This window comes from Rattus rattus, chromosome 6 (assembly GCF_011064425.1).
Source record: "Rattus rattus isolate New Zealand chromosome 6, Rrattus_CSIRO_v1, whole genome shotgun sequence".
NCBI classification, from domain to species: domain Eukaryota; kingdom Metazoa; phylum Chordata; class Mammalia; order Rodentia; family Muridae; genus Rattus; species Rattus rattus.
This window is the reverse complement of record NC_046159.1, coordinates 148833635-148858493: the sequence shown is the minus strand read 5'-3', so window position 1 is coordinate 148858493 and position 24859 is coordinate 148833635. Positions and strand designations below refer to the sequence as shown.

Below are 24859 nucleotides of genomic sequence, written 5' to 3'. Positions count from 1 at the left end.
AAAAGAACTTCTGGGGTAATCACCATCCCTGACCTCAAGCAGTATTACAGAGCAATAGTGATTTTAAAAACAAAACAAAACAAAACAAAACAAAACTGTATGGTATTGGTACAGAGACAGGCAGGTAGATTAGTGGAATAGATTTGAAGACCCAGAATTAAACCCACAGAAAGATCTTTGATCTTTAACAAAGGATCTAAAACTATCCAAGGAAAAGAAGACAGCATTTTATTTTTTTTTCCAAAAATGGTGTAACTCTAATGCTAAATATTTCCGCTTTAATTTCTTTTTAAATTGCATTGTTATTTACATTTTAAATGTTATCCCATTTCTGGTTTCCCCTCCAGAAATCTGCAATCCCACTACTCCTGCTTCTATGAGGGTGCTCCCTCACCCAACCACCCACTCTCTCACACCTCCCAGCCCTGACATTCTCCTACACTGGGACATCTAGCTTTAACAGGAACAAGGACCTCTCCTCCCATTGATGCCCTACATATGCGAATGGAGCCTTAGGTTCATTTCTGTGTTCTTTTGGGATGGTGGTTTCATCCCTGAGGGTTCTGGGGGGGGGGTCTGGTTCATTGATACTGTGTTCTTCTTATGGGGTTGCAAACCCCTTCAGCTATTCAGTCCTTTCTCTAACTCCTCCACTGGGGATTATATTCTCAGTTCAATGGTTGGCTATGAGCATCTGACTCTGTATTTGTAAAGCTCTGGCAAAGTCTCTCAGGAGACAGTTATTATCAGTTTTGATTTGCGTTTCCCTGATGACTTAATGATGTTGAACACTTCTTTCAGTGCTTCTTGGTTATTCAATATTCCTCAGTTGAGAATTCTTTGTTTAGTTCTAATAGCCCATTTTTAAAATAGGGTTGTTTGGGGCTGGAGAGATGGCTCAGCCGTTAAAGGCTAGGCTCACAACCAAAAATATAAGGGTTGTTTGATTCTTTCTAGTCTAACTTCTTGATTTCTTTGTATACATCAGATATTACTTCTTTGATTACATCAGATATCAGATGTAGGATTGGTAAAGATCTTTTCCCAATCTGTTGGTTGTTGTTTTGTCCTAAAGACAGTGTCATTTGTCTTACAGAAGCTTTGCAATTTTATGAGGTCCCATTTGTCAATTCTTGATCTTAGAGCATAGGCTATTGGTGTTCTGTTCAGAAAATTTTCCCCTGTGTCCATGTGTTTGGGGCTCTTGCCCACTTTCTTTTCTATTAGTTTCAGTGTATTTGGTCTTATGTGGAAGTCTTTGATCCACTTGGATTTGGGCTTTATACAAGGCAATAAGGATGGGTCAATTTGCATTATTCTACATGATGACCTCTAGTTGAACTAACACCATTTGTTGAAAATGCTGTTTTTCTTCCACTGGATGGCTTTAACTTCCTTGCCAAAGATCAAGTGACCATAGGTGGATGGGCTCCTTTCTGGGTCTTCAATTCTATTCCATTGATCTACCTGCTTGTCTCTGTACCAATACCATACAGTTTTTTTGTTTGTTTGTTTGTTTTACCACTATCGCTCTGTAAATCAGCTTGAGGTTATGGATGGTAATTCCCTCCAGAAGTTCTTTTATTGTTGAGTGTAATTTTCACTATCCTGGGTTTTTTGTTATTCCAAATGAATTTGCAAATTGCTCTTTCAAACTCTGAGAATAATTGACTTAGGATTTTGATGGGGATTGCATTGAATCTGTAGATTGCTTTCAGCAAAATAGCCATTTTTACTATATCAGTCCTGCCAATCCATGAGCATGGGAGGTCTTTCCATCTTCTGAGATCATCTTCCATTTCTTTCTTCAGAGACTTGAAGTTCTTGTCATATAGATCTTTTATTTGCTTGGTTAGAGTCACCCAATGTATTTTATATTATTTATTACTATTTTGAAGAATATCCTTTGCCTAATTTCTTTTGTGGCCTGTTTATCCTTTGAGTAGAGGAAAGCTACTTATTTGTTTTAGTTAATTTTATATCCAACCACTTTGCTGAAGTTGTTTATTGGCTGTAGGAGTTCTCTGGTAGAATTTTTGGAGTCACTTAAGTACACTATCATATCATCTGTAAAGAGTGATATCTTGACTTCTTTTTCAATTTGTATCCCTTTGACCTCTTTTGTTGTCTAATTGCTCTGGCTAGGACTTTGAGTACTATATTGAAGGTAGGGAGAGAGTGAGCAGCCATGTCTAGTCCCTGATTTTAGTGAGATTGCATCAAGTTTCTCTCCATTTAGCTTGATGTTGGCTAGTTTTTTGCTATATATTGCTCTTATTATATTTAGGTATGGGCCTTGAATTCCTGATCTTTCCAAGACTTTTATCATTAAGGGGTGTTGATTTTGTCAAATGATTTCTCAACACCTAATGAGATGGTTATGTAGTATTTTACTTTGAATTTCTTTATATAGTTGATTCCATTGTGGATTTACATATATTGAACCAACCCTGCATCCCTGGGATGAAGCCTACTTGATTATGATGGATGAATGTTTTTGTGTGTCCTTGGATTTGGTTTGAAAGAATATTATTGAGTATTTTGGCATTGATATTTATAAGAGAATTTGGTCTAAAGTTGTCTTTTTTGTTGGGTCTTTGTGTAGTTTAGGTATAAGTGTAATTGTGCCTTCATCGAACAAATTTGGTACTACTCCTTCTGTTTCTATTTTGTGGAATAGTTTGGAGAGTAGTGGTGTTAGGTCTTCAATGAGGGTCTGATAGAATTCAGCAGTAGAACCATCTTGTCCTGGGCATTTTTTAGTTGGGAGATTTTTAATGACTCCTTCTATTTGTTTAGGAGTTATGGAACTGTTTAGTTTATCTGATGTTAGTTATCTGAACTGTTTATGGTTTATCTGATGCTGATTTAACTTTGGCACCTGGTATCTGTCTAGAAAATTAATCATTTCATTCAGATTTTCCAGTTTGGATGAGTATAGGTTTTTGTAGTAGGATCTGATAATTTTTTGGATTTCCTCAGTTTCTGTTGTTAGGTTTTCCTTTTCATTTCTGATTTTGTTAATTTGGATACTGTCTTTATGCCCTCTGGTCAGTCTGGCTAAAGTTCTGTCTATCTTGTTGATTGTCTTAAAGAATCAGCTCCTGATTTTGTTAATTCTTTGTATAGTTCTTTTTGTGTTTACTTGGTTGATTTCAGCCCTGAGTTTGATTATTTCCTGGTGTTTACTCCTCTTGGGTGTATTTGCTTGTTTTTGTTCTAGAAGTTTTTGGTGTGCTGTCAAGCTACTAGTGTACGCACTCTCCAGTTTCTTTTTCGAGGCACTCAGAGCTATGAGTTTTCCTCTTAGTACTGCTTTCATTGTGTCCTATAAGTTTGAGTGTGTTCTGACTTCATTATCTTCAAATTCTAAAAATCTTTGACCTTTCTTTCTTTCTTTCTTTCTTTCTTTCTTTCTTTCTTTCTTTCTTTCTTTCTTTCTTTCTCTCTTTTTCTTTCTTTCTTCCTTGACCACGAGAGCATTATTCAACTTCCATGTGTATGTGGGCTTTCTGTCATTTTTTGCTGTTATTGAAGACCAGCCTTAGTCCGTGGTGATCTGATAGGATGCATAGGATTATTTCTATTATCTTTATCTTTTGAGGCCTGTTTTATGACCGATTATACTGTCAATTTTGGAGAAGGTATCATGAAGTGCTGAAAAGAAGGTACGTTCTTTTGTTTTAGGATGAAACGTTCTATTAAATCTGTTAAATCCATTTGGTTCATAACTTGTGTTAGTTTCACTGTGTCTCTGTTTAGTTTCTGTTGCATGATCTGTCCATTGGTGAGAGTGATGTGTTGATGTTTCCCACTATTTTTGTATGAGGTGCAATAGGTGCTTTGAGTTTTAGGAAAGTTTCTTTTATGAATATGGGTGTCCTTGCATTTGGAGTATAGATATTCAAAATTGAGAGTTCATATTGGTGGATTTTTCCTTTGATGAGTATGAAGTGTCCTGTCTTATCTTTTTTGATAACTTTTGGTTGAAAGTTGATTTTATTTGATATTAAAATGGCTACTCCAGCTTGTTTCTTGGAACCATTTGCTTGGAAACTTTTTCCCCAGATTTTGACTCTGAGAAGTGTCTGTTTTGTCACTGAGGTGCATTTCCTGAATGCAGCAAAATGCTGGGTTCTGTTTATGTATCCAGTCTGTTAGTCTGTGTCTTTTTATTGGGGAATGGAGTTCATTGATATTGAGAGAAATTAGGGACCAATGATTGATGTTTCCTATTATTTTTGTTGTTAGAGGTGGAATTATGTTTGTGTCGCTATCTTGTTTTGGGTTAGTTGAAAGAAGATTGCTTTCTTCCTTTTTCTAGGGTGTAGCTTCCCTCTTTGTGTTGGAGTTTTTCATCTATTATCCTTTGTAGGGCTGGATTTGTGGAAAGATATGTAAATTTGGTTGTGTTGTGAAGTATCTTGGTTTCTCCATCTATGGAGAATGCTGGATATAGTAGCTTGGGCTGGCATTTGTGTTCTGTTAGGATCTGTATGACATTTACCCAGGATTTTCTAACTTTCATAACCCCTGTTGAGAAGTCTGGTGTAAATCTAATAGGCCTGCCCTTATATTTTACATTAACTCTTCATCTTACTGCTTTTAATATTCTTACTTTGTTTAGTACATTTGGTGGTTTGACTATTATGTGATGGGAGGAATTTCTTTTCTGGTCCAATCTATGTGGGATTCTGCAGGCTTCTTGTATGCTTATGTGCATCTCTTTCTTTAGGTTAAGGAAATTTTCTTCTACAATTTTGTTGAAGAGATTTACTTGCCCTTTAAGTTGGGAATCTTTGATCTCTTCTATACCTATTATCCTTAGGTTTGAGCTTCTCATTGTGTCTTGGATTTCCTGGATGTTTTGTGCAGTGAGCTGTATTGGATTTGGGCCTAGCCGCTTTGTGAATGCATAGCTCAAGGTGGCTATGATGGGAGGTTTAACCTTGAGACGACTGGGGCCATACGGACATGAGATTGTTGAACAAGAGCCTCTCCAGGAAGACCCTGGGGAGCAATGAACAGGATGTTTCTGAGCAAAACACCATTCCCCTGAGCAGATTCTGAAGGGTTCGGCCTTTTCTAAGAACATGTCCCCGAAGACTGTTGCCTCTTTGTTATAAGGATATCTTGCTATAGTGATTCACCTTATATCCTTCACCCCAAACTTAAGCTTCAGTTCCTGCTTCTATTCCCTGCCTCAGAGCTTTAAATGCCTACATTCCTCCAATAAACGTGACAACAGAACTTTGCTTGGTCTCCTTCTTCTCTTTTCACCCCCATTTTTGGCCCACAGGTGAAAGAAAATAAGGGTCCCCAAGGGACAAGGAGGACCCCAGAAGCAAGGCCGACTACAGGACGATGGAGATAAGAGAGCTGCAGCGGGAATCGAGGACTTTCAGGCCAGATAGCTTTGTGCTGGAGAGGGAGGCATGGGACCGGTCGAATAATTCATCGTATTAATTGCCATGGGGAAGGTATGGATTTAGGAGGCTTGTTTCATAGGAGATCAAGCGCACTCAGGGAGAGAGGATTAAGAGTTAAGAAAAGGATTTAATCAAGTTCTTTTGTTTTATTGATGAAAAGTGTCCTGGTTAATTTTAAGTGAATTTTTTTTTGTCTTTGTGTGAGAAACTTGTCCTTGGTTTATTATTGAAGGAGCAGAAATTAATTCCTATAGTTGGAATAAGGTTGGAAAGTGTTTAAATGTCTTATTGTAAGAAAAAGGATCCTAGGCGGTTCCAATTCAGGAGGTAGTGTTGTCTGTGTCTTTGTGTCTTTGTGTTTTGTGCCGGCTAAACTCTGGGTCTGTAGTTGCTCTCGAGTTCTGGAGTTCTGGTTTTGCAGATGCTCCCATCTCAGGCTGAGAGGGAGGATCGTGTCTCAAGAGAGACGCAAATGTGAGTGGTAGATGTGCCAGGGACTCACCGATTGCGCTGCCCTGGGAGACGTCCCAGGAGGTAAGAAGGGACCCCAGGACGCCTGGAGATTCCCCTGCCTGGGTGCGGTGAGGATTCGCCATTCTCATGGATTGGACAAAGACCCGCCTTTCCGCTGTCTGTATTTCCAGAGTGGTCTTTGTCTGTGTGTCTTAGGTCTTTGTTTTGTGTTACCTGTGACTTTGACAATGGGAAGATTCTGGTTGGGAAGGAGGAGTGATGTGGAATCCGCTCCCGTTCATCTGTCTTTTGCTGAGCTCATGGAAGTTCCCATCTGAATCAGCTCAGTTTTGTGGCAATCTTGTCATTGTTTTTGTTTTGTGCGCATTTCTTTTGTTTTTTTTGTCTGTTAATCTTTTGATTGTTTTTCTATGTGACTAAATGCTTTTGCCCTCTTCAGCAGACCTCTATTTTCTGGACTCTCTTCTTTTTTCTCACCATCCCACTTGGGATGCTTGTTAGTGGCTGTTACAGAAATCTCTAATGCTCACTTGAGTGTGCTTGAGAAACAAGAATTTCAGGTTTGCCCTGGGTTCCTTTGGATAGGTGTGGATAGGCTTGATTTCCATTGCAAATGATGTAACATTGCATATGTTAGTACTCCTAATGTTCTTGGGACTGTGCATCTGGGATCACAACCTGTATAAGTTTAGAAGTCTAAAGGCAGTCATGACCTTTGTGTGTAGGTTCAGATAATGTCCAGATTGGAATCCTGATGCTAAAGACTTAGTAAGACACAAAAAGAGTTGAGAATTACTTAGGACTATCTTAGAGTCCAGATTTATGTAAACTAGCTGCAGGAGGAAATTCTTATCAGGGCCTGGAAGACAAATACCCCCTAATTGAAGCCACTCATGGGTCTAGTTTAATGAAAGATATGTCGGTTGTGACACTGTCCATCGATGCACCAACATTGAAACTGACTTTTTATGTTCGTCCCAGATCCCACAGAGATTGCTCCCTAAACTATAAGTGGGATACAGGATCAATTCTATTGTGCCTCCTGGGGTGTGAAACAGTACCCAACTCAGGAATGCCGAACACTGAGCCTTCCAAGGGTTGGTGCAACCTTCTTACAATAACTTTTATGATGCTGGGAAAAAGATCACCCCAGAAAACTGGCATAGGGGTTTGGGGGGTCTCCGGATGTATGTTGCCATAGAGACCCAGAGTAACCTTTCAAAATTAGATTATTTAAAACCACCCAACTTTGGCCTCCATTGGGCCTAACCCTCAATTGCATAGCCAGGGTTCCTTCTTGAGGGTGGTGACTCAGCCCCTTTAACACCTCTAGTCCTCCAACTAGCCCACTATACCTGTTGGGCCAATGTCCCCCCAAACCTGATTTTATCTGTTCTTAACACCCTCAGCTCTTGCCTTGGTATATCATGAACAGGAAAAAATACCTCTATTTATGAGGAATGCTAGATGTGTTTTTTCAGCTAACCCTCCTTTCTATGAGGGTATAGCCACTTTGGCAACATCACATATACTAATAACACTGGTGGTCTCTTGGAACACCATAGAACTCACACTATCACAGAAAGTCTCAGGGATGGAAGCTGCCTCCTCGGAAGAACATGCTTCCCTTATTAGAAATATGTAATCATACCATAATCGTTGACAATCAAAATACATATTTACAAGCCCCAAGTATACTTATCTAGCATGTTCCACTGGTCTAACCATATGTTATAACATCTCAATTTTAAAGACTAAAGATTACTGTGTGGGTTCAATTATTTCCCAGACTCAGCATACATGAGCCAGAGACTTTCTTAAATCCTGGGAAAGGGCTCAGATATGCCTCACAAGGTAAAAAGAGAACCAGTAACTTTCCACTCTGCAGTTCTCCTTCTAGGGGCCAGGCACTGGCATTGACTTCCCATCAATACTATAAATTGCTTAGTGAAGCCATAGATAAGGATATTGCTGAATTAAGAGATGGACTATAACTTAAAAGACTCAGTTGCCTCATTGTCTGAAGTAGTCTTACAAAATAGAAGAGGCCTGACTTAATCTTCCTACAACAAGGAGGACTTTGTGCAGCCTTAAAAAAGAGGAATGCTGTGTTTATGTAGATAAGACTGGACTTGTAGAAGACAGTCTAAAAAAGGTGAGAGATAGCCTAGAAAAACCAGCAACAGAGTCTTGTACCAAAACTGGTTTCTACATCCCCATGGCTCTCTACCCTGTTGTCCCAATTTTGGGACCCCTTGTGAGCCTACTTTTGTTGATTTCCTTTGGTCCTGGGCCTTTCAACGACTTTACACGCTTTATTAAATCACAAATAGATTCTGCTTTGCCTAAAATTCTGTTTCAGTACATTATCGCCGCTGGAGACCGAACAGCTGAGGAGAATCAGAGAGACAACGAACAAGATGAGGTGCCCTACAACTTATCGGGGAGGCTCAACTACAATCTCTTAAATTAATGCCATCTGCCCTGCTTTTTCCTGGGCTCAAGTAAGAGGAATGAGAAGATGACCTGATGTAGCTATCCTCAGGGACGGGCAACTTCCTCTGACCCTTGACCAATCTAAGACATGGTGCCTTGGGGGCGACAAGGTGATCCTATGACAGATAAGGCTGGGGTTCGAGAGGTCGATCCTAAGACAGAGGTGGCTACACCCCGTTTAAACGTGGGGCCGGTCAAATGCTCCTCTGCCCAGTTTCTCCCCAATAACACACACGACAGCCCAGAAACGGTGTGTTACAGCATAAGTTCATTCCTAGCCATTGGGGTGCAGTCCCTAACTGCAAGAGTGGCTCGCCATGGCGAGCTGGGCACTCTGTGAGGCATGTCTGATCTATCTCAGACCACTACTTCCACCTAATGGTCCTTTTTTTTTATAAAAGAATAACGGGGAGATGCAGTGAGTCTGTATTGGATTTGGGCCTAGCCGAATTGTGAATGCATAGCTCAAGGTGGCTACTTGACTCCTGGCTGCATGGCCACAGAGGTTTAACTTGAGACGACTGCCATCGGACATGAGATTGTTGAACTAAGAGCCTCTCCAGGAAGACCCTGGAGCAATGACAGGATGTTTCAGCCTGAGCAAAACACGGATGTCCCTGAGCAGATTCCTGAGAAGGGTTCGACCTTTTCTAAGAACATGTCCCCGGAAGACTGTTGCCTCTTTGTTATAGGAGGATATCTTGCAGTATAGTGATTCACCCATATCCTTGGGCACGGTCCCAAACTCCCCCCACCCTAAGCTTCCAGTTCCTGCTTCTATTCCTGCCTCAGAGCTTTAAATGCTGTACATTCCTCTCAATAAACGAGACCTTGACAACAGAACTCTTGCTTGGTCTCCTTCTTCTCTTTACCCCCATTTTGGCCCACAGGTAGAAAGCCTCTTCGGGACCCTGAATAACTGGGTCCCCGCTGGCGGGGACAGTTTTGGGTTAGGATCTTTTTGTGTTTTGCATTTTCTTGGATGGTTGTGCCAATGTTCCCTATAGTATCTTCTCCCCCTTGGATTCTCTCTTCAATCTCTTGTATTCTGTTGGTGAAGCTTGCATCTATGACTTCTCATCTCTTTCCTAGGTTTTCTATCTCCAGTGTTGTCGTTCTGCATGCTTTCTTTATTGTTTCTATGTCCACCTTCAGATTCTGGATGGTTTGTTCAATTCCTTCACCTGTTTGATTGTGTTTTCCTGTCATTCTTTAAGGGATTTTTGTGTTTCCTCTTTACGTGCTTCTACCTGTTTACCCATGTTGTCCTGTATTTCTTTAAGGGAGTTACTTATGTCTTTCTTAAGTTATCTAACATCAGCAGCAGATGTGTTTTTAAATCCAGATCTTGCTTTTCTGGTGTGTTGTAGTATGCTGGACTTGCTGTCTTGGAAGAACTGGGTTCTGAAGATGCTAAGTGGCCTTGGTTTCTGTTGGTTATGTTCTTACACTTGCCTTTTACCATATGATTATTTCTGGTGTGAGCTGGTCTTGCTGTCTTTGACAGTGACTTGCCTCTCCTGCACTCTCAGGTGTGTCAACACGCTTAGTAGACCATCTCTCTCCCAGCAGAATCTGGGCACAGAGGTCTGTAGCCCATGGTCAGCTCTGGGCACAGACAAAACTACAGCATTTAAACCAAATGGTTTTGGTTCAACTGGAAGTCAGTAGGTGGAAGAATGCAAATTGACCCATTGCTATTGCCTTGTACAAATCTCAAGTCCAAGTGGATCAAAGACCTCCACATAAAACCTGATGCAATGAAACTAATAGAAGAGAAAGTAGGGAAGATCCTGGAACACATAGTCACAGGGGAAATTTCCTGAATGGCTTATGCTCTAAGATCAAGAATAGACAAATGAGACCTCATAAAATTGCAAAGCTTCTGTAAGGCAAAGGACACTATCAATAGGACAAAACGGCAACCAAGGGATTGGGAAAATATCTTTACCAATCCTACATCTGATAGAGTGTTAATATCTAGATACACAAAGTAGTCAAGAAGTTAGACTCTAGAGAATCAAATAATCCTATTAAAAATGAGATACAGAGCTAAACAAAGAATTCTCAGCTGTGTAATATTGAATGGCTGCCAAGCACCTATAGAAATGTTCAACATCCTTAATCATCAGGGAAATGCAATTTAAAACAAGTCTGAGATTCCACCTTATATCAGTCAGAATAGCTAAGATAAAAAACTCAGGTGACAGTAGATGCTGGCAAGGATGTGGAGAAAGAGGAACACTCCTCCACTATTGTTGGGATTGCAAGTTGTTATAACCACTCTGGAAATCAGCCTGGAGGTTCCTTAGGAATTTAGACATTACCCTACCCGAAGACCCAGCTATACCTCTCCTGGGCACATACCCAAAAGGTGCTCCAACATACAACAGAGACACATGCTCCACTGTGTTCATAGCAGCCTTTTTTATAATAGCCAGAAGCTAGAAATAACCCAGATGTCCTTCAGCAGAGGAATGGATACTGAAAATGTGGTACATTTACACAATCAGGTACTACTCAGCTATTAAAAGCAATGACCACACAAAATTCTTAGGCAAATGGATGGAACTAGAAAATATCATCCTGACTGAGGTAACCCAGTCACAAAAAACACATATGGTATTCACTCACTGATAAATGGATATCAGCCCAAAAGTTGGAATATCTAAGAAAAAATTCACAGATCTTATGAAGCTCAAGAAAAGGAAGACCAAAATGTGGATGCTTCAGTCCTTCCTAGAAGGGAGAACAAAATACTCACGGGAGGAAATACAGGGACAAAGAGTGAAGCAAGGACTGAAGAAAAGGTCATTCAGAGATTGCCCTTCCTGGGGATCCGGCCCATATGGAGGCACCAAACCCAGTCACTATTTCTGATTCCAAGAAGTACTTGATGACAGGAGCCAGATATGGGTGTCTCCTGAGAGGCTCTTCCAAAGCCCTACTGATACAGATGAGGATCGTTGCAGATACTCATTGGATTGAACATGGGTACCTCAATGGAGGAGTTAGAGAAGGGACTGAATGAACTAAAGGGGTTTGCAACCCCATAGGAAGAATAACAATATCAATCAATCAGACCCCACTAGAGCTCCCAGGGACTAAACCACCAATGAATGATAATCGTTTCCCCAGTATAGGGGAATCCCAGGGCATTAACATGGGAATGGGTAGGTGGGAGTGGGAGCATCTTCTTTGATGCAGGGGGAGGTGTTGGGGGTTATGGGAGAGGGGGAAAAGGGGATAACATTTGAAATGTAAATACATAAAATATTCAAGAATAATAAAATTAAAAAAAAGAAACTTGGAAAATAGGTTTTGATGAAGTTAGCTTTGATATGCTTCAAAGAAGACCATTTTAGCATTTTACCAAACCTCACACAGAGTATCACTGACATCATTGCTTGCTAATTCATCTTAAAAATACTTTCGCACATCTTTTGGATGTGTTGCATTTATGTGATCACAGATTGATCCTGATACCTGCTTTCCTCCACACTCATTGTCTGTAAAATGTTCATGCCATTTCTGTGTGGTTCAGGTCCATGGTATCCTTTAGAGATAGATTTGCAATATTTTTCGAACTTTTCCTCTGCCCAATCTTTACTTATTTTATTCTATTATGAAAGTATCAACCCCAGAACCAAGAGATAACACTGACATAGTATGAGAGAAGTATGTCTAAAAAGTTAGTTATTTTATAACTATTAATTGATCTAGCAGTTTATATACACATATTTTAAAGATTTATTTGTTTTCAAATTTTTATTTGTGTATGAGAAACTGTATTTTATTACTTGTGTTTCATCAAGTTAACTTAAAAGAAGCAAAATGGAGAGGGTCAACTTTGATCTAGTTTATGTAAAGTTGAAATGTATACTAAGATACCTAGTTCACTGGCAATTCTTAAAGAGTTATGCACAGAATTATATGTATACAAGTTTTATAGAAAGCAATGCAAGGGTCATGAGTGAGTGCTTTTCTCACCACTCACCCTGGGACAGTGGTAAGATTTGCTTTGCTTAAAAGATATTCCTAGGCAATGCTTATGTTAGTATTTTCAAATTGATGTATTTTCCTATTATTAAATAGATTGAAGAAGAAAAGAGTAACTTCTCACTTCCTACCCTCATCCCAGGGAGATAAGCTCATGTTACTGTGATAAAAACCTTAGTTCAATCGTTTTTATCCCTTGGAGAATTTTGGGGAGTTTCTTAGAAAAATATTTTACTTTTTCATTGCTTGTAACTAAGGTATAATTTATTCAGTGAAACTCAGAATTCTAGTGAACAGGTATACTATGACTGGTATGCTCTTGTAACAATAATCACAAAGTACAAAAGGCTTACATTACATACTTACACACACACACACACACACATGCACACACACATGCACACATAGGCATGCACAGACAAATTTTTTTATGTGTTCTTGACAATGTGTACACATCTCTTGGCACTTTATATGGTGTTAGGGATTGAACCTGGTCCCTTTTGGATGCTAGTTAAGCACTCTGCTACTGAGCCATACATCCAGTCCTCCACATTTTTTACTTGTGATTCTATACTTATTTTCAAAGCATATACTTTTACAATATTTTCCCACTCTGCAATGGCATTTTCATTTTCTTAAGAATGCTTTCAAAGCAGTCTCACAGTATTTCTAAAAGAACTAAAATATTTTACCTTCCTCATTCCTTGTATTCAATCTTATCTGTACATTGTACATTCCTGTTCAATGTACAGGTAAGATTGAAAAATTTCCATGATTGCCAGAGGATGAGTTGATACATAATTGGACATGTGAAGACAATCTAGCTCTACCTATCTCTTTAAAAGACAGGAATTTTGTGCTTTGTGACAAGAGGGTTGACCATCCATGGAGGACAGAATCTTATGTTAAATAAACCAGGGCAACAGAACACTTAGATGTAGAATATAAAGAAGATAAACATCTCCAAGGAGAGGGAGAGAGAGAGAGAGAGAGAGAGAGAGAGAGAGAGAGAGAGAGAGAGAGGAAGAAAGAGAGAGAGAACAGTGTTTGCCAGAGATAGGAGGTGAGAGAAGGGAGAGAGGGCAAGACATGAGCTAAAGAGCACCAGGTTCCAGTAAGCAGGGATAAGTCTACAACCTCTATCACCCAGGAGGCAACAAAGATCTGTGCATTTCAGAATATATTTAGCTTCTAATTGAAAAGCTTACCTGAGGTGATAGACATGCTATTTAGCTTGATATAAATAGTTTCAGTATATACATAGGATGAAAGCATCACATTTTACCCTGTAGGATTTATGGAATGAATACTTTGTCACTTAATTTAAAATTTAAAAGTATCTAAAAACTTGATTTGGATTTTTCATTATGCTAACTATACAGCTCTCTACCGTCACTGAGAGTAGGGCATAAAAACCCAAAAATTACTCTGACTTTTGGTGAAATAACCTATAAGAAACAAACAACACAACTTCTAAATCCTCACATGAGTTTCTTGTAATAGTCATAAAACAAAAAAATTAGTTTTTATTTTCATTTTTTCATAAACTGAAATGAGCATTAGCTACAACTCTGATTATACTGGTTTTAAGAATCTTTCACTGTAGTTGAGGTGACAGTTCAGGTGGCCTTTGTTTTTTCTTTCTTTTGTTGTTTGTTGTTTTGTTTTATCATTCAACAGAAGTGAAACTTGATCTGATATATGTTGAAGACCTGAAAGAAATTCAGAATATCTTATCCTAGATACATAACATGATTCAAAAGTAGAAAATATGGTTATAAACTTAATGGAATCCATCAGGAAAGAACACAGCCAGGACCAAGAGACAATATTGAAAGGCATGGCAGCTCATGAGCAGAGAAATGATGTTGGATTGTCCAGCCATGCAGATGTCGCTGAATTTGAGTTTGAGCCCAGATTTGCTGATCAGTAATCAGAGTAAGTCTTACTGTCTCTCTGCTTTTCTGAATAAAGAATTTTAGAAATTAATTCTGCAGAGAAATGATGAAATTAAAAGATTCTGGCATTTCCAGAAGGAGAAGGCTATATGGACTCCAACAAAATCTACTGGCTTCCAGTCAGAGGAATGGGATGCATAGTCCCATTTGAGAACAGTAAACCATGAGACAAGATTAGTTTTTAAAGTTTTTATTGTAAACAGTTTTCAACATATTGAAGATAATGAGTGAAACAGGTGCAGCTGTGCTCTCATTAGGAGACTATGATTGACAAAGGATGCCTGGACCCTGGATGCTATTGCTGCCTGCCCCACCTTTCTTTACAATAGAGTTTGGTACCAAATCAGAGATATTTTTAGCTAACAAGAGACTGTTAAATAGCTAGAGCATAGTGATGTTTTCTAAAGGAGTCAAATAATTGATATATGAATCATTCTCCCTTAATCCAACTTATTGCAGTTTCCAGAAACAATAGTCTTCCTGTGGGAAAATATGAATATTATATATGATAAATGTGATAGTGGGAAAGTATTCAGAAAACTCTCTTCCATGGAATTATGTTCAAGGGCTAAGACCTCATAGACAAATTAAGCTGTTTTTCTGAATTCTTGCTAAACAAGACAGAATCATGCTAATGGGACCTCCTAAACTGAGCAAGTGACAGGGAACACTGCTGCTTGCCCATTGCTCACTGGTGAGATTAAAATGATCAGAGCTGAGTTCCCTGTGAGATCTTCTTGCTTAGAAATCACTACGCAGCTAAAGACACTATGCATACATGAGCTGAAAGTATTGAAAGTCGTTCTGTAGAAAGCCTAGATTGAAATCTTTGCAATTTAATCTCATTTGGTGGTGGATTTTAGGTCTCAAAAAAAATTCTTTGTAGGACTCACTTCAGCAGCACATATAAGAAGATTTGAATAATGTACAGAAGGTTGGCAGGGCCCCTGTACAAGGATAACATGCAAATTTGTGAAATTACATATATTGCAGGCACTAGAAGTTCCCAACTCAGGTGGACAGCCTCCTGCTCAACCACAAGCTACACAGGCCAGACTAGAGAGGAAACAGAAACCAAGGACTTAAAATACCCATCCAACAAAGTCAAACCTAGAAGTGGGCACGTTGACCAATAATGACCATAAACCGAGATGTCCAGATGCCAGTAAAGAACACAAACAACAGTAGAAAGGGCAATATATCACCAACAGAGCCCAGAAATCCTACCATAGCAAGTCCTCAGTATTCCAAAACAGTTGGAACAGCAGAAGACCACCTTAAAACCAACTTTACGAAGCTCATACAAGTATTTAAGAAGAAATGAATAAATCTGTTAAAAAAAAATCAAAGAAAGGCCAGTCATGGTGGCTCAGGCTTTTAATTCCATCACTCAGGAGGGAGAAACAGACTGTTCTACATGAGTTCAAGGCCAGTATGCTCTACAGAGAGAGTTTCAACTCTACAAGGGCTATACATAGAAACGCTGTCTCAAAATACAAAAACAAAAAGTAAAACAACCCAAAGCCAAAACCAAAAATCAAACACCAAAAAATCCCTCAAACAAACAAAAACAAACAACAAACAAAGCAACAACAACAATGAAAACCCAGAAAACAAAGAACAACAACAACCAATTTAAAAAGCCCCAAAATGGAAAGGACAAACACAAAATTGGAGAAAAATAAATAAAGCTGTCAGAGAAATTTAGACTAAGGGAATTCTGGAAACAGAAATTCTAGGGATATGAACAGGAATTGTAGATTTGAGCATCACCAACAGAATAAAAGAAATGAAAGAGAGAATCTCAGGCACTAAAGAAGTTATAAGAAATAGACATACTGGTCAAAGAAAATGTTAAATATAAAAATTCCTGACACAAAACATCCAGGAAATCTGGGACAGTATGAAAAGGCAAGTCAAAGAATAAGAGGAAGGACAAGAATTCCACTTGAAAGGCTCAGAAAATATTTACAACAAAATCACAGAAGGAAGCGATCCTAACCTAAAGAAGAAGGAGATAGCTGTCAGGGTATACGAAGCTTACAGAATACCAGAGATTGGACCAGAAAAGAAAGTCTCCTTATCACGTAATAAACATACAGAACCAAGAAGGAACATTAAAACTTTTAGGGAAAAAGATCAAGTAACACATAAAGGTAGACATATGGGAATTATACACAACTTCTCAATTGAGACTCTAAAAGTCAGAACAGCCAGCACAGATGTTCTACAAACTCTAAGAGAGTATATGGTAGTTTGGGCTGGCATCTGTCTGAGTCCGTTCACATTGAGAAATAATAAGGATTGATGAGTGTCAATTCCTGTTATTCTGTTGTTGTTGTTGATGATGATGATGGTGGTGGTGGTGGTGGTGGTGGTGGGGTGTGTGTGTGTGTGTGTGTGTGTGTGTGTGTGTGTGTGTGTGAGTGTGTGTGTTCCTGTCTTTTGACTATCCTGATGTAAGGTTATTTAGTATCTTTCCATGTATGTTAACACAGATTCCAGCCCAAACTACAATATCCAGAATACCTTTCAATCATCACAGACGGAAAAATAAGATAAATTCTAATTCATAAAATATACATCTACAAATACAGCCCTACAAAAGATACTAGAAATAAAACTGCAACTTCAGGAAACCTACATGCTGGAAAACACAGGAAATAATCTCACACCAGCAAACCCAAAAGAAGGGAAACACGCACCACATACTGACTTCATGATTGACTTGGTAAACAGTAGTTGAGGATGCTGTCCAGGTTTCTGGTAGTATAACATATTATGATGAGGAAAGGAGGGAAGAAATAAAATCTTAAATATTAAACATCCTTGCTTTCATAAAAATAAAAGAAAGAGAAAGCCCATTTAACCATTACTGTTAATTGACTATTAGATTTTTAGATTTAATAATTGAATTAAAATCTCAATATCTGTCATGTCTACCTGTCACCTATAAGAAATTAATTGCAGCATGGTCTGCTGAAGAACTACTCCTTGGTGACCCTCAGTGGACATGGAGAAATACTGTGCTGTGAGGTACTGTGGTTCCAAAATGTCAAACTAAGTTGTAAAAGAAACAGGTTCTCTGGTTCTCAAGAACTGGCTAGGGACGCAGATGTTTATCATAGTTTAGAAATGCTATTCAATGTAGTTTTCAAGCGTCATCTTGAACACTACTTGATTAGTTTTACTAAAGTCCAGCTTTTTTGTTTTCTAATCTTTCTGATAGATCCTCATTCTCTACAAAATCCAGCTAAAACTTTGCTTTCCACTATTAGGCTGGTAATAGGGTTTCATTTAGCTTTTCTCCACTTGTGCTTTATGTCCTCTAACCCTTGCTACTCTAGCGAGAATATTTAATTGGAATTACTGACATCATCTGAGAGCTTATTAAAGCAATGGGATTTCAGGCCCCATTCTACATCTACTAAACCAGAAATCCCCCTTTTATACAAGAGCCCCAGGAGATGATATGCATATTACAAGAAGCTAGAGTCTACAGGACAGCATGTCATATGACAGCTACCCACTGTCGTCCACCTGAAGTCTAACTCTTACAATCTGCCAATTGTATCTCTTACTACCTGTCTGGATAGGTAGGCCATTAGGAATTTAATTTTTACATTATATTTCAATTGGTTATATTTTAATGTAAGAAAATTATTGATTTAAAATTAACTTTACTTACTGAGATACTTTATTTAGCTCAAAGAATTGATTTGAACACAACTATTCTTACTGGTGCATAAGACTGCAATTTCTACACAAATAAATTATTCTGTCTTCTTGTATGAATTGTTTTCTGTATGCATGTGTGCGTGCTGATTTTACTTTAGACTTTGAGGAAGTTACTATAGCAGACTTGTTAAGCCTATTTCTAGATGTCTTGATACTCTTGAAGGAATGATTCCTGTATGAATTTTGAATGTTCCCAACAAAGAAATACTCAATAAACATCCATTCACACACACACACACACACACACACACACACACACACACACACACACACACACACACATTCTAGAATGGTGACTAGAGAGAGAGAGAAAGAGACAGAAACAGAGCCACCCTACTAGAAGTTGTTGGTATTCTGTCTAAGCTCCACTTCCACAGCTACCTGGGCCCCACAGTTGCCTAGCAACTGTCGGCTTTGCCTGACACTATACAAGGGGCTGCTTGCCCCCTCATCTTTCTCTTACCCTCTCTTCTTACTCTTTGCTCTTCTCTGTTCTTACCCCCTTCCCCCATCGCACCACAAGCCCATGGCTGGCCAGCCACCTTTCCTCTCTTATCCTGTTGTGGTTTGCCCTGGAGTTATCTGTATTTTGATGCTAATTTCACTGCCCCAAGGACAGCTGCCTAGTCACATACTCAGGAATCAGGTGACTTCACTAGAACCTTCTCCCCATTGAATTTGTAAAATACAGGTGAGGGGCCGGGAGAAGGAGGCCTATCATTGGAGGAGAAGGAAGGATGGGAGGGAGAGAAGTTTGAAGGAAGAGGAGGAGACTGGAAAGGAAAGGAAGAGACAGGAGGGAGAGAGAGAAGCCGTGGCAGGACCATGGAGGCTGACGTTAAGATTCTGCTCTGTGTATTTACAGGTTGTTATTAATGTTCTTAAGGGATGGATGGTACTGGGCTTTGTATGTTTAAGTGGGCAATTATATCTTACCAATTGGGTCAAAGATTATTGTGTTGTGTGTTCTTTTATGTGACAATTTAAATGTAGCCAACTGGGCCCCTGTGGAGTTGGGATGTGTTGTGGAGTTGGGATGTGTTTCCGTCAAGATATCTAGCAGATATCTTGGAGCACCGTGGTGCTGAACCTATCGAGGCAAAAGACGACCATACCTTTTTATTTTTTATATTTTTACAACAACATTATCCTACTGCTCTTCTCTCATTAAACCTGTCCACAGGGAAGGATGTTGTGTGGGTGTGTTCTGTCCAGGCACAGGCTAAGATTTAAATCCTTACATTGGTGCTGTGACTCAGATGCCCCATGTGAGGATATTGATTGCCCTGTGCCTGGCACCCTGGTGCGGTCGCCATCACAGTCGCGCAGGGCCGTGGAGGAGAGGGATGGAGCCAGGCGCTCCAGCCTCCTTGCTCTTAGTCCACCCTGGGCCCAGGGCGCAGTCACTCGCCATGGCCTGCCCACTCACGCTGGCTGTGGTGAGGAGGACTGGAGATGAACACCACTTCTGGACCCGAGATCGCACCTCTATTACGTCCACCGCTGCTTCCACACGCACAATTAGATCTCAGCTGCTGCCTTCACCACACCGTCTATGCCATCTGACCGCCAGCACCACCACCTGCTGGCTGCTGTGGGACTCAGGACTTCTACCAGTCCAGCAGGCCTCCCCATCGCAGTGATCCCTGCTTTCAGCTGCCTGCCAAGGAGAGCGCTCTCTTCAAGCAAGTGCTGGTGAGCGGTGAGCGGTGGTGAGCGGTGAGCTGAGAGCGAGAGGTACCTACTCAACCTCTGTGCGCTTTCTTTACCTCAGAGCTTGGTCTCAGGGGAGCATGCTCTTGAGCTTGCCGCTACCTATGCTGCCCCTGGAGATGGATCCTTTCACTGACCCTGGTTCTAGGACCTTTTCCCGGGTGAGACTTTCCCCTCTCTTTTTTGAGACAGTTTAATGCCAGGTAGGCCTGGATAGACTGCTCTCTGGTTCAGGAGCACTGGCTCTGAGTGTAGCTCCAGTACTGGTGGGGCAGTTAATAATCCCTACTCTCATCCAGGGGTCTATCAGTCTTCGCCGCCTGTCCTCATTTCCTGAGATGTTTTGGTCTAATGTACACTAACCAGAAAACAACATCTATCTGTCCCCATTCCCAGACCTCCTCCTCTTCCCTTCTTTGTTTCTGTAGCTCCTGGTTTGTGCCCGTGAGAAGCAGGTCTGACCCCATTCTGCAGGAACTCTGTCTCTGAGGTCTACTTTCCCACAAGTACGCGACCTCTAAGACCCTCGTACAAGCAAGCTTCTCTTTCTGTCTCGGACTTTGCTCCAGTGTGTTCACACTGCCACCCGTGCACAGTGCCTCAGCTGCGCATGCACGTGCTTACACTTCTTCTTTGCTCTGCAGATCTTAAAGAATGTAAACTTATAAACTAAGGGACTAAACCACTACCCAAAGACTATACATGGACCGACCCATGGCTCCACCTGCAGATGTAGCAGAGGATGGCCTTGATGGGCCACCAATGGAAGGAGAAGCCCTTGATCCTGCCAAGGTTGGACCCCCAGTGAGGGGATGTGGGGGGGGGGGGAGGGGGGCTGAATGGGGAAGGGAACACCCATATAGAAGGGGAGGGAGATGGGATAGGGGGCTTATGGACAGGAAACCAGGAAAGGGAATAACATTTGAAATGTAAATAAAGAAATATTGAATAAAAAAATAAAAAGAAAAAAAAATAAGCTTCGGGAAACCCATTCAGACCTACCTCTTATGAACAAAATAAACTCTACTCAGATAAGTGCAAGGAGGAAGTAGTCAGAGATCACAACAACTCTATTCCTGCTTCATTATCACCTCTAATTTTTCTTTTTAATTAAACCAAAATGGGGGAATGTTGGTATTTTGTCTAAGCTCCACCCCCACAGCTACCTGGCAGCAGCCAGGTATGCTCTGCCCCACAGTTGCTTAGCAACAGCCGGCTGTGCCTGACACTATATAAGGGGCTGCTTGCCCCCTCCTCTTACTCTTACCCTCTCTTACTCTTTGTTCTTCTCTGTTCTTGCCCCCTTCTCCTTCCCACCATGTGCCCATGGCCGGTCAGCTGCCTTTCCTTTCTTCTTCTACTCTTCTTCTCTCATTGAAACTCTCCACGTGGAACCATGTTGTATGGGTGTGTTCTGTCCAGGCACAGGCAGAGATTTAAACAGAAGTCCCAGCTCTTATTGAAGTAATCATTATGTTTTAGTAAACGCCAGTGCATCACAAGAACACCTGACTGTGTTTTTAATTTTTGTAAGAGCATGTGTAAAGCATTTGAATTCAAGTACCAACTCTTTACTTGTGCTGATGATTATAGTTTTGCCATGGAACAGAAAACCAAAAGCCTGACCCATGATTGCAAATACACAACAGGGTGTAATACAGTCAAACTTTTAGGTGATTTTAAAGAGCAGGTCATTTGTAATATTAATTCCAACAGTTACATGACTCCATGAAGTGACTTAGCAATTGGTCCTGATGAAGTGGTATTCCATTCTCTGTTGATGCTTCCTCTCTGCTAAGACTATCCTTAGCCTCCTTACTGCTTATCAGGAGAAGCAGCTACAAGCGCCCTTTCTGGAGTGTCTCATTTAGTCATGACCACACCCCTGGCAATCTATCCAGTGAGAAATTAAAATGAACTTGTTGTTCATTCCTTGTCCAGAGCATGTGGTTTGCTATTTACCAGTTCTTCCAGACTGTGCCGTTCATTGCATTAACAAAGCCTATCCACTATGGCCTCCACAAATCTTATATATTTTAAAGTTGGACAAAGGGGCGATGTTCTTAGTTCCTAAGCTGTAATGCCCTGCCCTGTCTTTTCTTTTAGAAGGTTGTAAAAATGTGTTACGCGTTGTCTCCTGCTGCTAATAGTGTTCCCATCTGTTCTGTAATAAATCAGGTGTTTAGTGTCCCCTGCTTACAGACAAACATGCCAGCAGATTCTATAATATGGAATGGAACAGAATGACACAAGTATTGAGCTACACAGCACGGTCATCTCACATTTTATTAAGGATTTTAATTCAAAGTCTCTGGAACATAAACAAGTTGTAATGGGGACAGCATCAGTACAGCACAGATAGGACGTCTTTAAGCCCCAGTACTAAAATGTTCACGGAGAATTTGTGCTTTCTTCAAACACTAAACTTCCTCACTTTCTATGCAGTTGTTTCAATTAAAAGCAATAGTTAGCAATGGTCTCAAACTGTAGGTTCTATGTTTATATCCAAGCTTGACTGTATTGATTAAATTTAATGTTTGGTTAATTGTTTTTCATTCATTTACTTTCCCCTGAGAGCTACTTTGTAAGGATTATTTTGCTTGTGCATTTCTAGATATTCGAGAATGTTTGCAAAGGTGAGATATGAACATCTATTTCTCCCCTCATACAGAATAGGAGGAAGAGTGGAAACACCTCTAAACTGGGGTTTCCCTGTAAAATACAACCTATGGTAGGTGATCATGGCAGGATATGGGTGGACTTCCCAAGCATACATTTCCCTAGAGACTCAGTCCCACGAAGGAATGATTTATTTGAATATTCTGATAAAAACACCTTGAGTTATTACATTTTTGTTTGACTTTGTGGTTTTGTAGAGAGCCTTTTGGGGCTACTTGCTTCTAGACCCTTGGGAGGAATTTGACATTATCAGGACAAAAGAAAGCAGCCCAGGACAGGAACCTGGCTTTGGTCTTGGGCTCAGGAAATGGGTCCTGATTAAGAACATTAATGCAAAGCTCAGAGCTGCTCAGCAGAAGCATGTTTGTCTTGGTCATCCTGATGAGCCCCCAGAAAGGTGTTTACAGGATTTTGATTATCACCTTGCTTGTTCTCCAGAACTGAGCTTATCATTCTGCATGTAATTAAAGTGATATAAAAGCAGATAGGAAAATAAAACATTTGCTTCAGCCTCAGAACTGGCGAGAGTCATGTTAAATGCTGTCTAATTGTCTTTTTATTTTCAATCCTCACTGCCCTCAACCTGTTGACTGACTGAGCTGACTTGGTCATGGTTTGTAATTTTAAATAGTGGGGTAATCAACACGGATATAAGGTGAGAAGCCTCACATGGGTATGCATAAGCTGTCTTGTGCAACAGTGTTGCCATGTAAGTATACAACTTTGGTGATCCCAAGGAGTGTGGGAGTTTAGCCAGATTAAGTATAGTATAGTATAGTATAGTATGGTATGGTATGGTATGGTATGGTATAATATAGAGTATAGTATATAGTCCAGGATAGTATTTAGAATAGGTATAATATATAGTATAATATAGGTATAGTGTAAGTATAGTATAGTATAATATAGAGTATAGTGTATAGTCCAGTATAGTATTTAGAATACGTATAGTATATAGTATAGTATAGTATAGTATAGTATAGTATAGTATAGTATAAGTATAGATAGATAACTTACTATCACTATACCAGAGTAACCAGGGATGTGCAAGTAATGTTTTCTCTCTGAAAGAAGTGTGTTTCAAAGAAGAAAAACTGATGACATCCAAGGGAAGATGGATGGCCTTGGAACCTTCTCATCGACTTTGCCAGTCACACAGCCTCTGTTTTGTAGGTAGCCAGTCACTTTTGCTTTTTATAAGAAAAGGAAGAATGGAGTCTAGAGCTGCTTTTTCTTTCAGATTTCTGTCACTGTAGCAAAGCAAAGGTGAAGTCTGTTGGAAGACGAATATGCATGACGAGCTTCTGGGAGATGCATGTGAATAAAGCCCCATTGTTCTGATAAGAATAAAAGCCATAGCAGATATATCTACTCTGCATTGCAAGCTGTAATTGTAGTGATTCTACATACGTGTCAAATGTTTCTATGTGTGCAATTAAAGCTGACAGTACAAAAAAGAAAGATGAATGGGAAAATTCCTATTTAGAATTATTATTATTGTTTTGTTACTTGGGATGGCATTAAATAACATGTAAAGACAGCCTGCAAAGTCGAGAGAGATACCAGAACACAGAGCTTGAGTGTCACCCTCTTTGAGGTCCCTCCCCACATCATGTTTTTTTAAAAAACAGGTGCCACATTTTTTTTTCATGGAGCAGATTATACAATTGCTCTTGGTTATGATGTTATATTAGAGGTTTATCATTTGTGTGTAGACTACATTTTCTAATATACAAGTGTCTTAGGATTTTTATTTCAGTAAAATGGAAATGTATTCTTATTCTGAAGATATAACTAATTTGCTTTTCTTTTCTTTTCCTTCCTCACTCTTTCCTCCTCCTTCCTCCCTCTCCAGTGGGCTTCACATTGTGGGTTTGGGAAGAGGCCTTTGACAAGCCATCAGAAATGAGCTTCACTCCTTAACTCATCAAGTGAAATTGTATTTTTTTTTCTTTTAGGACCAAGTGCTCTACTAAGCACACTCATCCTGGTAAAGGTCATTTCTTAAGTGGTGTTCTGATGGTTGGAAAGTTGAAGTGACCTCCCACAAGTGAGCCATTTGTTCTTTCCTGGCTGACAACACAGGCCTCAAATGGGCCTGTCACATATACATTACTGAAAATATAAAAGAAGAACATTGCATTTTAAAACTTACTAAAATATTTCTGGGGCACTATAGTTTTGCTATGTCATTCAGCAAGCCTAAGAAATTCTAAATGGCTACTTGATCTTCCCATGCTGCTGAAGGCTGACTAACAGAGGCATTGGTAGAGCCTGGTGTTCTACTGTAGACCCACTGCCCTCTTTCACCAAGTGGTGGGAACAAATCATGTTATATAGTGATTATCTCCAAAAGCAACAATGAATTACCAA

General features: G+C 39.9%; 1 protein-coding gene and 1 non-coding gene across 2 annotated transcripts in view; one reads left to right on the top strand and one right to left on the bottom strand.

The window, feature by feature from the left end:
• Magi2 (membrane associated guanylate kinase, WW and PDZ domain containing 2) overlaps positions 1–24859 on the bottom strand; it is a 1438642-nt gene that overhangs the window by 1148743 nt on the left and 265040 nt on the right.
• LOC116904647 lies at positions 15242–15348 on the top strand. Its single transcript, XR_004388350.1, has one exon. It is a non-coding gene; the product is annotated as a U6 spliceosomal RNA (small nuclear RNA).